Genomic DNA, 14226 nt, shown 5'->3' with positions numbered 1-14226 from the left:
TGCACGGGCTCCACTGGGGATGCAGTGCAGTGAGTCCAGAGAGTGCACTGGCACCACTTGTGATGCAGTGCAGTGAGTCCAGTGAGTGCACTGGCACCAGTGGGCATGCAGTACAGTGAGTCCAGAGAGTGCACTGGCACCACTGGGGATGCAGTGCAGTGAGTCCAGAGAGTGCACTGGCACCACTGGGGATGCAGTGCAGTGAGTCCAGAGAGTGCACTGACACCACTGGGGATGCAGTGCAGTGAGTCCAAAGACTTCACTGGCACCACTGGGGATGCAGTGCAGTGAGTCCAGAGAGTGCACTGGCACCACAGGGGATGCAGTTAAGTGAGTGCAGAGAGTGCACTGGCACCACTGGGGATGCACTACAGTGAGTCCAGAGAGTGCACTGGCACCACTGGGGATGCAGTGCAGTGAGTCCAGAGAGTGCACTGGCACCACTGGGGATGCACTGCAGTGAGCCCAGAGAGTGCACTGGCACCACTGAGAATGCACTTCAGTGAGTCCAGAGAGTGCACTGGCACCACTGGAGATGCAGTACAGTGAGTCCAGTGAATGCACTGGAACCACTGGGGATGCAGTGCAGTGAGTCCAGAGAGTGCACTAGCACCACGGGGGATGCAGTGCAGTGAGTCCAGTGAATGCACTGCAACCACTGGGGATGCAGTGCAGTGAGTCCAGAGAGTGCACTGGCACCACTGGGGATGCACTGCAGTGAATCCTCTTAGTACACTGGCACCACATTGGATGCAGTGCAGTGAGTCCAGAGAGCTCCCTGGCACCACTGGGGATGCACTGCAGTGAGTCCAGAGAGTGCACTGGCACCACTGAGAATGCACTTCAGTGAGTCCAGAGAGTGCACTGGCACCACTGGAGATGCAGTACAGTGAGTCCAGTGAATGCACTGAAACCACTGGGGATGCAGTGCAGTGAGTCCAGAGAGTGCACTGGCAGCACTGGTGATGCAGTACAGTGAGTCCAGTGAATGCACTGGAACCACTGGGGATGCAGTGCAGTGAGTCCAGAGAGTGCACTGGCACCACTGGAGATGCAGTACAGTGAGTCCAGTGAATGTACTGGAACCACTGGGGATGCAGTGCAGTGAGTCCAGAGAGTGCACTAGCACCACTGGGGATGCAGTGCAGTGAATCCTGTTAGTACACTGGCACCACTGGGGATGCAGTGCAGTGAGTCCAGAGAGCTCCCTGGCACCACTGGTGATGCACTGCAGGGAGTCCAGAGAGTGCACTGGCACCACTGGAGGTGCAGTACAGTGAGTCCAGTGAATGCACTGGAACCACTGGGGATGGAGTGCAGTGAGTCCAGAGAGTGCACTGGCAGCACTGGTGATGCAGTACTGTGAGTCCAGTGAGTGCACAGGCTCCACTGGGCCTGCAGTTCACTGAGTCCAGAGAGTGCACTGGCACCACTGGGGATGCAGTGCAGTGAGTCCAGAGAGTGCACTGGCACCACTGGGGATGTGGTGCAGTGACTCGAGAGAGTGCACTGGCACCACTGGGGATGCAGTGCAGTGAGTCCAGAGAGTGCACTGGCACCACTGGGGATGCAGTGCAGTGAATCCAGAGAGTGCACTGACACCACTGGGGATGCAGTGCAGTGAGTCCAGAGAGTGCACTGGCACCACTGGGGATGCAGTGCAGTGAGTCCAGTGAGTGCACTGGCACCACTGGGGATACAGTGCAGTGAGTCCAGAGAGTGCACTGGCAACACTGGGGATGCAGTGCAGTGAGTCCAGAGAGTTCACTGGCACCACTGGGGATGCACTTCAGTGACTACAGAGAGTGCACTGGCACCACTGGGGATGCAGTGCAGTGAGTCCAGAGAGTGCTCTGGCACCACTGGGGATGCAGTGCAGTGAGTCCAGAGAGTGCACTGGCACCACTGGGGATGCAGTGCAGTGAGTCCAGAGAGTGCACTGGCACCACTGGGGATGCAGTGCAGTGAGTCCAGAGAGTGCACTGGCACCACTGGGGATGCAGTGCAGTGAGTCCAGTGAGTGTACTGGAACCACTGGGGATGCACTGCAGTGAGCCCAGAGAGTGCACTGGCACCACTTGGGATGCGGTGCAGTGAGTCCAGAGAGTGCACTGGCACCACTGGGGATGCAGTGCAGTGAGTCCAGAGAGTGCACTAGCACCACTGGGGATGCAGTGCAGTGAATCCTGTTAGTACACTGGCACCACTGGGGATGCAGTGCATTGAGTCCAGAGAGTGCACTGGCACCACTGGGGATGCACTTAAGTGAGTCCAGAGAGTGCACTGGCACAACTGGGTATGCACTGCAGTGAGTCCAGAGAGTGCACTGGCACCACTGGGGATGCACTGCAGTGAGCCCAGAGAGTGCACTGGCACCACTGGAGATGCAGTACAGTGAGTCCAGTGAATGCACTGGCAGCACTGGGGTTGCAGTGCAGTGAGTCCAGAGAGTGCACTGGCACCACTGGTGATGCAGTTTAGTGAGTCCAGAGAGTGCACTGGCACCACTGGGGATGCAGTGCAGTGAGTCCACTGAGTGTACTGGCACCACTGGGGATGCACTGCAGTGAGTCCAGAGAGTGTACTGGCACCACTGAGAATGCACTTCAGTGAGTCCAGAGATTGCACTGGCACCACTGGGGATGCAGTGCAGTGAGTCCAGAGAGTGCAGTGGCACCACTTGGGATGCGGTGCAGTGAGTCCAGAGAGTGCACTGGCACCACTGGGGATGCAGTGCAGTGAGTCCAGAGAGTGCACTGGCACCACTGGGGATGCAGTGCACTGAGTCCAGAGAGTGTACTGGCACCACTGGGGATGCACTGCAGTGAGTCCAGAGAGTGCAGTGGCACCACTGGGGATGCACTGCAGTGAGTCCAAAGAGTGCACTGGCACCACTGGGGATGCAGTGCAGTGAGTCCAGAGAGTGCACTGACACTACTGGGGATGCAGTGCGGTGAGTCCAGAGAGTGCACTGGCACCACTGGGGATGCAGTGCAGTGAGTCCAGAGAGTGCACTGGCACCACTGGGGATGCACTGCAGTGAGTCCAGAGAGTGCACTGGCACCACTGGGGATGCAGTGCAGTGAGTCCAGAGAGTGCACTGGCACCACTGGGGATGCACTGCAGTGAGTCCAGAGAGTGCACTGGCACCACTGGGGATGCAGTGCAGTGAGTCCAGAGAGTGCACTGGCACCAATGGGGACGCAGTACAGTGAGTCCACAGAGTGCACTGGCACCACTGGGGATGCAGTGCAGTGAGTCCAGAGAGTGCACTGGCACCAATGGGGATGCAGTGCAGTGAGTCCAGAGAGTGCACTGGCACCACTGGTGATGTAGTGCAGTGTGTCCAGAGAGTGCACTGGCACCACTGGGGATGCACTTAAGTGAGCCCAGAGAGTGCACTGGCACCACTGGAGATGCAGTCCTGTGTGTCCAGTGAATGCACTGGCAGCACTGGGGATGCAGTGCAGTGAGTCCAGAGAGTGCACTGGCACCACTGGGGATGCAGTGCAGTGAGTCCAGAGAGTGCACTGGCACCACTGGGGATGCAGTGCAGTGAGTCCAGAGAGTGCACTGGCACCACTGGGGATGCACTGCAGTGAGTCCAGAGAGTGCACTGGCACCACTGGGGATGCAGTACAGTGAGTCCAGTGAGTGCACTGGCACCACTGGGGATGTAGTGCAGTGACTCGAGATAGTGCACTTGCACCACTGGGGATGCAGTGCAGTGAGTCCAGAGAGTGCACTGGCACCACTGGGGATGCACTGCAGTGAGTCCAGAGAGTGCACTGGCACCACAGGGGATGCAGTGCAGTGAGTCCAGAGAGTGCACTGGCACCACTGGGGATGCACTGCAGTGAGTCCAGAGAGTGCACAGGCGCCACTGGGGATGCAGTGCAGTGTGTCCAGAGAGTGCACTGGCACCACTGGGGATGCAGTGCAGTGAGTCCAGAGAGTGCACTGGCACCACTGGGGATGCACTTCAGTGAGTCCAGAGAGTGCACTGGCACCACTGGGGATGCAGTGCAGTGAGTCCAGAGAGTGCACTGGCACCACTGGGGATGCAGTACAGTGAGTCCAGAGAGTGCACTGGCACCACTGGGGATGCAGTACAGTGAGTCCAGAGAGTGCACTGGCACCACTGGGGATGCAGTGCAGTGAGTCCAGAGACTTCACTGGCACCACTGGTAATGCAGAGAAGTGAGTGCAGAGAGTGCAATGGCACCACTGGGGATGCAGTGCAGTGAGTCCAGAGAGTGCACTGGCACCACTGGGGATGCAGTGCAGTGAGTCCAGAGAGTGCACTGGCACCACCTGTGATGCAGTGCAGTGAGTCCAGAGAGTGCACTGGCACCACTGGGGATGCACTGCAGTGAATCCAGAGAGTGCACTGGCACCACTGGTGATGCAGTACAGTGAGTCCAGAGAGTGCACTGGCACCACTGGGGATGCAGTGCAGTGAGTCCAGAGAGTGCACTGGCACCACTGGGGATGCAGTGCAGTGAGTCCAGAGAGTGCACGGGCTCCACTGGGGATGCAGTGCAGTGAGTCCAGAGAGTGCACTGGCACCACTTGTGATGCAGTGCAGTGAGTCCAGTGAGTGCACTGGCACCAGTGGGCATGCAGTACAGTGAGTCCAGAGAGTGCACTGGCACCACTGGGGATGCAGTGCAGTGAGTCCAGAGAGTGCACTGGCACCACTGGGGATGCAGTGCAGTGAGTCCAGAGAGTGCACTGACACCACTGGGGATGCAGTGCAGTGAGTCCAAAGACTTCACTGGCACCACTGGGGATGCAGTGCAGTGAGTCCAGAGAGTGCACTGGCACCACAGGGGATGCAGTTAAGTGAGTGCAGAGAGTGCACTGGCACCACTGGGGATGCACTACAGTGAGTCCAGAGAGTGCACTGGCACCACTGGGGATGCAGTGCAGTGAGTCCAGAGAGTGCACTGGCACCACTGGGGATGCACTGCAGTGAGCCCAGAGAGTGCACTGGCACCACTGAGAATGCACTTCAGTGAGTCCAGAGAGTGCACTGGCACCACTGGAGATGCAGTACAGTGAGTCCAGTGAATGCACTGGAACCACTGGGGATGCAGTGCAGTGAGTCCAGAGAGTGCACTAGCACCACGGGGGATGCAGTGCAGTGAGTCCAGTGAATGCACTGCAACCACTGGGGATGCAGTGCAGTGAGTCCAGAGAGTGCACTGGCACCACTGGGGATGCAGTGCAGTGAATCCTCTTAGTACACTGGCACCACATTGGATGCAGTGCAGTGAGTCCAGAGAGCTCCCTGGCACCACTGGGGATGCACTGCAGTGAGTCCAGAGAGTGCACTGGCACCACTGAGAATGCACTTCAGTGAGTCCAGAGAGTGCACTGGCACCACTGGAGATGCAGTACAGTGAGTCCAGTGAATGCACTGAAACCACTGGGGATGCAGTGCAGTGAGTCCAGAGAGTGCACTGGCAGCACTGGTGATGCAGTACAGTGAGTCCAGTGAATGCACTGGAACCACTGGGGATGCAGTGCAGTGAGTCCAGAGAGTGCACTGGCACCACTGGAGATGCAGTACAGTGAGTCCAGTGAATGTACTGGAACCACTGGGGATGCAGTGCAGTGAGTCCAGAGAGTGCACTAGCACCACTGGGGATGCAGTGCAGTGAATCCTGTTAGTACACTGGCACCACTGGGGATGCAGTGCAGTGAGTCCAGAGAGCTCCCTGGCACCACTGGTGATGCACTGCAGGGAGTCCAGAGAGTGCACTGGCACCACTGGAGGTGCAGTACAGTGAGTCCAGTGAATGCACTGGAACCACTGGGGATGGAGTGCAGTGAGTCCAGAGAGTGCACTGGCAGCATTGGTGATGCAGTACTGTGAGTCCAGTGAGTGCACAGGCTCCACTGGGCCTGCAGTTCACTGAGTCCAGAGAGTGCACTGGCACCACTGGGGATGCAGTGCAGTGAGTCCAGAGAGTGCACTGGCACCACTGGGGATGTGGTGCAGTGACTCGAGAGAGTGCACTGGCACCACTGGGGATGCAGTGCAGTGAGTCCAGAGAGTGCACTGGCACCACTGGGGATGCAGTGCAGTGAATCCAGAGAGTGCACTGGCACCACTGGGGATGCAGTGCAGTGAGTCCAGAGAGTGCACTGGCACCACTGGGGATGCAGTGCAGTGAGTCCAGTGAGTGCACTGGCACCACTGGGGATACAGTGCAGTGAGTCCAGAGAGTGCACTGGCAACACTGGGGATGCAGTGCAGTGAGTCCAGAGAGTTCACTGGCACCACTGGGGATGCACTTCAGTGACTACAGAGAGTGCACTGGCACCACTGGGGATGCAGTGCAGTGAGTCCAGAGAGTGCTCTGGCACCACTGGGGATGCAGTGCAGTGAGTCCAGAGAGTGCACTGGCACCACTGGGGATGCAGTGCAGTGAGTCCAGAGAGTGCACTGGCACCACTGGGGATGCAGTGCAGTGAGTCCAGAGAGTGCACTGGCACCACTGGGGATGCAGTGCAGTGAGTCCAGTGAGTGTACTGGAACCACTGGGGATGCACTGCAGTGAGCCCAGAGAGTGCACTGGCACCACTTGGGATGCGGTGCAGTGAGTCCAGAGAGTGCACTGGCACCACTGGGGATGCAGTGCAGTGAGTCCAGAGAGTGCACTAGCACCACTGGGGATGCAGTGCAGTGAATCCTGTTAGTACACTGGCACCACTGGGGATGCAGTGCATTGAGTCCAGAGAGTGCACTGGCACCACTGGGGATGCACTGCAGTGAGTCCAGAGAGTGCACTGGAACCACCGGGGATGCAGTACAGTGAGTCCAGTGAATGCACTGGAACCACTGGGGATGCAGTGCAGTGAGTCCAGAGAGTGCACTGGCAGCACTGGTGATGCAGTACTGTGAGTCCAGTGAGTGCACTGGCTCCACTGGGCCTGCAGTGCAGTGAGTCCAGAGAGTGCACTGGCACCACTGGGGATGCGGTGCAGTAAGTCCAGAGAGTGCACTGGCACCACTGGGGATGTAGTGCAGTGACTCGAGAGAGTGCACTGGCACCACTGGAGATGCAGTGCAGTGAGTCCAGAGAGTACACTGGCACAACTGGGGATGCACTGCAGTGAGTCCAGAGAGTGCACTGGCACCACTGGGGATGCAGTGCAGTGAGTCCAGAGAGTGCACTGGCACCACCGGGGATGCAGTGCAGTGAGTCCAGAGAGTGCTCTGGCACCACTGGGGATGCACTGCAGTGAGTCCAGAGAGTGCACTGGCACTACTGGGGATGCAGTGCAGTGAGTCCAGAGAATGCACTGGCACCACTGGGGATGCAGTGCAGTGAGTCCAGAGAGTTCACCGGCACCACTGGGGATGCAGTGCAGTGAGTCCAGAGAGTGCACTGGCACCACTGGGGCTTCAGTGCAGTGAGTCCAGAGAGTGCACTGGCACCACTGGGGATGCAGTGCAGTGAGTCCAGAGAGTGCACTGGCACCACTGGGGATGTAGTACAGTGAGTCCAGAGAGTGCACTGGCACCACTGGGGATGCAGTGCAGTGAGTCCAGAGAGTGCACTGGCACCACTGGGGATGCAGTGCAGTGAGTCCAGAGAGTGCACTAGCACCACTGGGGATACACTGCAGTGAGTCCAGAGAGTGCACTGGCACCACTGGGGATGCACTACAGTGAGATCAGAGATTGCACTGGCACCACAGGGGATACAGTGCAGTGAGTCCAGAGAGTGCACTGGCACCACTGGGGATGCACTGCAGTGAGTCCAGAGAGTGCACTGGCACCAGTGGGGATGCAGTGCAGTGAGTCCAGAGAGTGCTCTGGCACCACTGGGGATGCAGAGCAGTGAGTCCAGAGAGTGCACTGGCACCACTGGGGATGCAGTGCATTGAGTCCAGAGAGTGCACTGGCACCACTGGTGATGCAGTCCAGTGAGTCCAGTGAATGCACTGGCACCACTGGGGATGCTGTGCAGTGAGTGCAGAGAGTGCACTGGCACCACCTGTGATGCAGTACAGTGTGTCCAGTGAGTGCACTGGCACCACTGGGGATGCAGTGCTGTGACTCCGGAGAGCGCACTGGCACCACTGGGGATGCAGTGCAGTCAGTCCAGTGAGTACACTGGCACCACTGGGGATGCAGTGCAGTGAGTCCAGAGAGTGCACTGGCACCACTGGGGATGCAGTGCAGTGAGTCCAGAGAGTGCACTGGCACCACTGGGGATGCAGTGCAGTGAGTCCAGAGAGTGCACTGGCACCACTGGTGATGCAGTGCAGTGAGTCCAGAGAGTGCACTGGCACCACTGGGGATGTGGTGCAGTGAGCCCAGAGAGTGCACTGGCACCACTGGAGATGCAGTCCTGTGTGTCCAGTGAATGCACTGGCAGCACTGGGGATGCAGTGCAGTGAGTCCAGAGAGTGCACTGGCAGCACTGGTGATGCAGTATAGTGAGTCCAGAGAGTGCACTGGCACCACTGGGGATGCAGTGCAGTGAGTCCAGAGAGTGCACTGGCACCACTGGGGATGCACTGCAGTGAGACCAGAGAGTGCACTGGCACCACTGGGGATGCAGTACAGTGAGTCCAGTGAGTGCACTGGCACCACTGGGGATGTAGTGCAGTGACTCAAGATAGTGCACTTGCACCACTGGGGATGCAGTGCAGTGAGTCCAGAGAGTGCACTGGCACCACTGGTGATGCAGTACAGTGAGTCCAGAGAGTGCACTGGCACCACTGGGGATGCAGTGCAGTGAGTCCAGAGAGTGCACTGGCACCACTGGGGATGCACTACAGTGAGTCCAGAGAGTGCACTGGCACCACTGGGGATGCAGTGCAGTGAGTCCAGAGAGTGCACTGGCACCACTGGGGATGCAGTGCAGTGAGTCCAGAGAGTGCACTGGCACCACTGGGGATGCAGTGCAGTGAGTCCAGAGAGTGCACGGGCTCCACTGGGGATGCAGTGCAGTGAGTCCAGAGAGTGCACTGGCACCACTTGTGATACAGTGCAGTGAGTCCAGTGAGTGCACTGGCACCAGTGGGGATGCAGTACAGTGAGTCCAGAGAGTGCACTGGCACCACTGGGGATGCAGTGCAGTGAGTCCAGAGAGTGCACTGGCACCACTGGGGATGCAGTGCAGTGAGTCCAGAGAGTGCACTGACACCACTGGGGATGCAGTGCAGTGAGTCCAAAGACTTCACTGGCACCACTGGGGATGCAGTGCAGTGAGTCCAGAGAGTGCACTGGCACCACTGGGGATGCAGTGCAGTGAGTCCAGAGAGTGCACTGGCACCACTGGGGATGCACTGCAGTGAGTCCAGAGAGTGCACTGGCACCACTGGGGATGTAGTGCAGTGACTCGAGAGAGTGCACTGGCACCACCAGGGATGCAGTGCAGTGAGTCCAGAGAGTGCACTGGCACCACTGGGGATGAAGTGCAGTGAATCCAGAGAGTGCACTGGCACCACCGGGGATGCAGTGCAGTGAGTCCAGAGAGTGCACTGGCACCACTGGGGATGCAGTGCAGTGAGTCCAGAGAGTTCACTGGCACCACTGGGGATGCACTTCAGTGACTACAGAGAGTGCACTGGTACCACTGGGGATGCAGTGCAGTGAGTCCAGAGAGTGCACTGGCACCACTGGGGATGCACTGCAGTGAGTCCACAGAGTGCACTGGCACCACTGGGGATGTAGTACAGTGAGTCCAGAGAGTGCACTGGCACCACTGGGGATGCAGTGCAGTGAGTCCAGAGAGTGCACTGGCACCACTGGGGATGCAGTGCAGTGAGTCCAGAGAGTGCACTAGCGCCACTGGGGATGCACTACAGTGAGATCAGAGATTGCACTGGCACCACTGGGGATACACTGCAGTGAGTCCAGAGAGTGCACTGACACCACTGGGGATGCACTACAGTGAGATCAGAGATTGCACTGGCACCACAGGGGATACAGTGCAGTGAGTCCAGAGAGTGCACTGGCACCACTGGGGATGCACTGCAGTGAGTCCAGAGAGTGCACTGGCACCACTGGGGATGCAGTGCAGTGAGTCCAGAGAGTGCTCTGGCACCACTGGGGATGCAGTGCAGTGAGTCCAGAGAGTGCACTGGCACCACTGGGGATGCAGTGCAGTGAGTCCAGAGAGTGCACTAGCACCACTGGGGATGCAGTGCATTGAGTCCAGAGAGTGCACTGGCACCACTGGTGATGCAGTCCAGTGAGTCCAGTGAATGCACTGGCACCACTGGGGATGCTGTGCAGTGAGTGCAGAGAGTGCACTGGCACCACCTGTGATGCAGTACAGTGTGTCCAGTGAGTGCACTGGCACCACTGGGGATGCAGTGCTGTGACTCCGGAGAGCGCACTGGCACCACTGGGGATGCAGTGCAGTCAGTCCAGTGAGTACACTGGCACCACTGGGGATGCAGTGCAGTGAGTCCAGAGAGTGCACTGGCACCACTGGGGATGCAGTGCAGTGAGTCCAGAGAGTGCACTGGCACCACTGGGGATGTGTCCAGTGAGTCCAGTGAGTGCACTGGCACCACTGGGGATGCAGTGCAGTCAGTGCAGTGAGTGCATTGGCACCACTGTGGGTGCAGTACAGTGAGTCCAGAGAGTAAACTGGCACCACTGGGGATGCACTGCAGTGAGTCCAGAGAGTGCTTTGGCACCACTGGGGATGCAGTGCAGTGAGTCCAGAGAGTGCACTGGCACCACTGGGGATGCACTGCAGTGACTCCAGAGAGTGCACTGGCACCACTGGGGATGCATTGCAGAGAGTCCAGAGAGTGCACTGTCACCAATGGGGACGCAGTACAGTGAGTCCACAGAGTGCACTGGCACCACTGGGGATGCAGTGCAGTGAGTCCAGAGAGTGCACTGGCACCACGGGTGATGTAGTGCAGTGTGTCCAGAGAGTGCACTGGCACCACTGGGGATGCACTGCAGTGAGCCCAGAGAGTGCACTGGCACCTCTGGAGATGCAGTCCTGTGTGTCCAGTGAATGCACTGGCAGCACTGGGGATGCAGTGCAGTGAGTCCAGAGTGTGCACTGGCAGCACTGGTGATGCACTGCAGTGAGTCCAGAGAGTGCACTGGCACCACTGGGGATGCAGTGCAGTGAGTCCAGAGAGTGCACTGGCACCACTGGGGATGCACTGCAGTGAGACCAGAGAGTGCACTGGCACCACTGGGGATGCAGTACAGTGAGTCCAGTGAGTGCACTGGCACCACTGGGGATGCAGTGCAGTGACTCGAGATAGTGCACTTGCACCACTGGGGATGCAGTGCAGTGAGTCCAGAGAGTGCACTGGCACCACTGGGGATGCAGTGCAGTGAGTCCAGAGAGTGCACTGGCACCACTGGGGATGCACTGCAGTGAGTCCAGAGAGTGCACTGGCGCCACTGGGGATGCAGTGCAGTGAGTCCAGAGAGTGCACTGGCACCACTGGGGATGCAGTGCAGTGAGTCCAGAGAGTGCACTGGCACCACTGGGGATGCAGTACAGTGAGTCCAGAGAGTGCACTGGCACCACTGGGGATGCAGTACAGTGAGTCCAGAGAGTGCACTGGCACCACTGGGGATGCAGTGCAGTGAGTCCAGAGACTTCACTGGCACCACTGGGAATGCAGAGAAGTGAGTCCAGAGAGTGCACTGGCACCACTGGGGATGCAGTGCAGTGAGCCCAGAGAGTGCACTGGCACCACTGGGGATGCAGTGCAGTGAGTCCAGAGAGTGCACTGGCACCACTGGGGATACAGTGCAGTGAGTCCAGAGAGTGCACTGGCACCACTGGGGATGCACTGCAGTGAATCCAGAGAGTGCACTGGCACCACTGGTGATGCAGTACAGTGAGTCCAGAGAGTGCACTGGCACCACTGGGGATGCAGTGCAGTGAGTCCAGAGAGTGCACTGGCACCACTGGGGATGCACTACAGTGAGTCCAGAGGTTGCACTGGCACCACTGGGGATGCAGTGCAGTGAGTCCAGAGAGTGCACTGGCACCACTGGGGATGCAGTGCAGTGAGTCCAGAGAGTGCACTGGCACCACTGGGGATGCAGTGCAGTGAGTCCAGAGAGTGCACGGGCTCCACTGGGGATGCAGTGCAGTGAGTCCAGAGAGTGCACTGGCACCACTTGTGATGCAGTGCAGTGAGTCCAGTGAGTGCACTGGTACCAGTGGGGATGCAGTACAGTGAGTCCAGAGAGTGCACTGGCACCACTGGGGATGCAGTGCAGTGAGTCCAGAGAGTGCACTGGCACCGCTGGGGATGCAGTGCAGTGAGTCCAGAGAGTGCACTGACACCACTGGGGATGCAGTGCAGTGAGTCCAAAGACTTCACTGGCACCACTGGGGATGCAGTGCAGTGAGTCCAGAGAGTGCACTGGCACCACAGGGGATGCAGTGAAGTGAGTGCAGAGAGTGCACTGGCACCACTGGGGATGCACTACAGTGAGTCCAGAGAGTGCACTGGCACCACTGGGGATGCAGTGCAGTGAGTCCAGAGAGTGCACTGGCACCACTGGGGATGCACTGCAGTGAGCTCAGAGAGTGCACTGGCACCACTGAGAATGCACTTCAGTGAGTCCAGAGAGTTCACTGGCACCACTGGAGATGCAGTACAGTGAGTCCAGTGAATGCACTGGAACCACTGGGGATGCAGTGCAGTGAGTCCAGAGAGTGCACTGGCAGCACTGGTGATGCAGTACAGTGAGTCCAGTGAATGCACTGGAACCACTGGGGATGCAGTGCAGTGAGTCCAGAGAGTGCACTAGCACCACTGGGGATGCAGTGCAGTGAGTCCAGTGAATGCACTGGAACCACTGGGGATGCAGTGCAGTGAGTCCAGAGAGTGCACTGGCACCACTGGGGATGCAGTGCAGTGAATCCTGTTAGTACACTGGCACCACTGGGGATGCAGTGCAGTGAGTCCAGAGAGTGCACTGGCACCACTGGGGATACAGTGCAGTGAGTCCAGAGAGTGCACTGGCACCACTGGGGATGCAGTGCAGTGAGTCCAGAGAGTGCACTGGCACCACTGGGGATACAGTGCAGTGAGTCCAGAGAGTGCACTGGCACCACTGGGGATGCACTGCAGTGAATCCAGAGAGTGCACTGGCACCACTGGTGATGCAGTACAGTGAGTCCAGAGAGTGCACTGGCACCACTGGGGATGCAGTGCAGTGAGTCCAGAGAGTGCACTGGCACCACTGGGGATGCACTACAGTGAGTCCAGAGGTTGCACTGGCACCACTGGGGATGCAGTGCAGTGAGTCCAGAGAGTGCACTGGCACCACTGGGGATGCAGTGCAGTGAGTCCAGAGAGTGCACTGGCACCACTGGGGATGCAGTGCAGTGAGTCCAGAGAGTGCACGGGCTCCACTGGGGATGCAGTGCAGTGAGTCCAGAGAGTGCACTGGCACCACTTGTGATGCAGTGCAGTGAGTCCAGTGAGTGCACTGGTACCAGTGGGGATGCAGTACAGTGAGTCCAGAGAGTGCACTGGCACCACTGGGGATGCAGTGCAGTGAGTCCAGAGAGTGCACTGGCACCGCTGGGGATGCAGTGCAGTGAGTCCAGAGAGTGCACTGACACCACTGGGGATGCAGTGCAGTGAGTCCAAAGACTTCACTGGCACCACTGGGGATGCAGTGCAGTGAGTCCAGAGAGTGCACTGGCACCACAGGGGATGCAGTGAAGTGAGTGCAGAGAGTGCACTGGCACCACTGGGGATGCACTACAGTGAGTCCAGAGAGTGCACTGGCACCACTGGGGATGCAGTGCAGTGAGTCCAGAGAGTGCACTGGCACCACTGGGGATGCACTGCAGTGAGCTCAGAGAGTGCACTGGCACCACTGAGAATGCACTTCAGTGAGTCCAGAGAGTTCACTGGCACCACTGGAGATGCAGTACAGTGAGTCCAGTGAATGCACTGGAACCACTGGGGATGCAGTGCAGTGAGTCCAGAGAGTGCACTGGCAGCACTGGTGATGCAGTACAGTGAGTCCAGTGAATGCACTGGAACCACTGGGGATGCAGTGCAGTGAGTCCAGAGAGTGCACTAGCACCACTGGGGATGCAGTGCAGTGAGTCCAGTGAATGCACTGGAACCACTGGGGATGCAGTGCAGTGAGTCCAGAGAGTGCACTGGCACCACTGGGGATGCAGTGCAGTGAATCCTGTTAGTACACTGGCACCACTGGGGATGCAGTGCAGTGAGTCC

This window comes from Anser brachyrhynchus, assembly GCF_964034855.1.
Source record: "Anser brachyrhynchus genome assembly, chromosome: Z".
Taxonomy (NCBI): domain Eukaryota; kingdom Metazoa; phylum Chordata; class Aves; order Anseriformes; family Anatidae; genus Anser; species Anser brachyrhynchus.
This window is presented reverse-complemented; position numbering follows the sequence as displayed.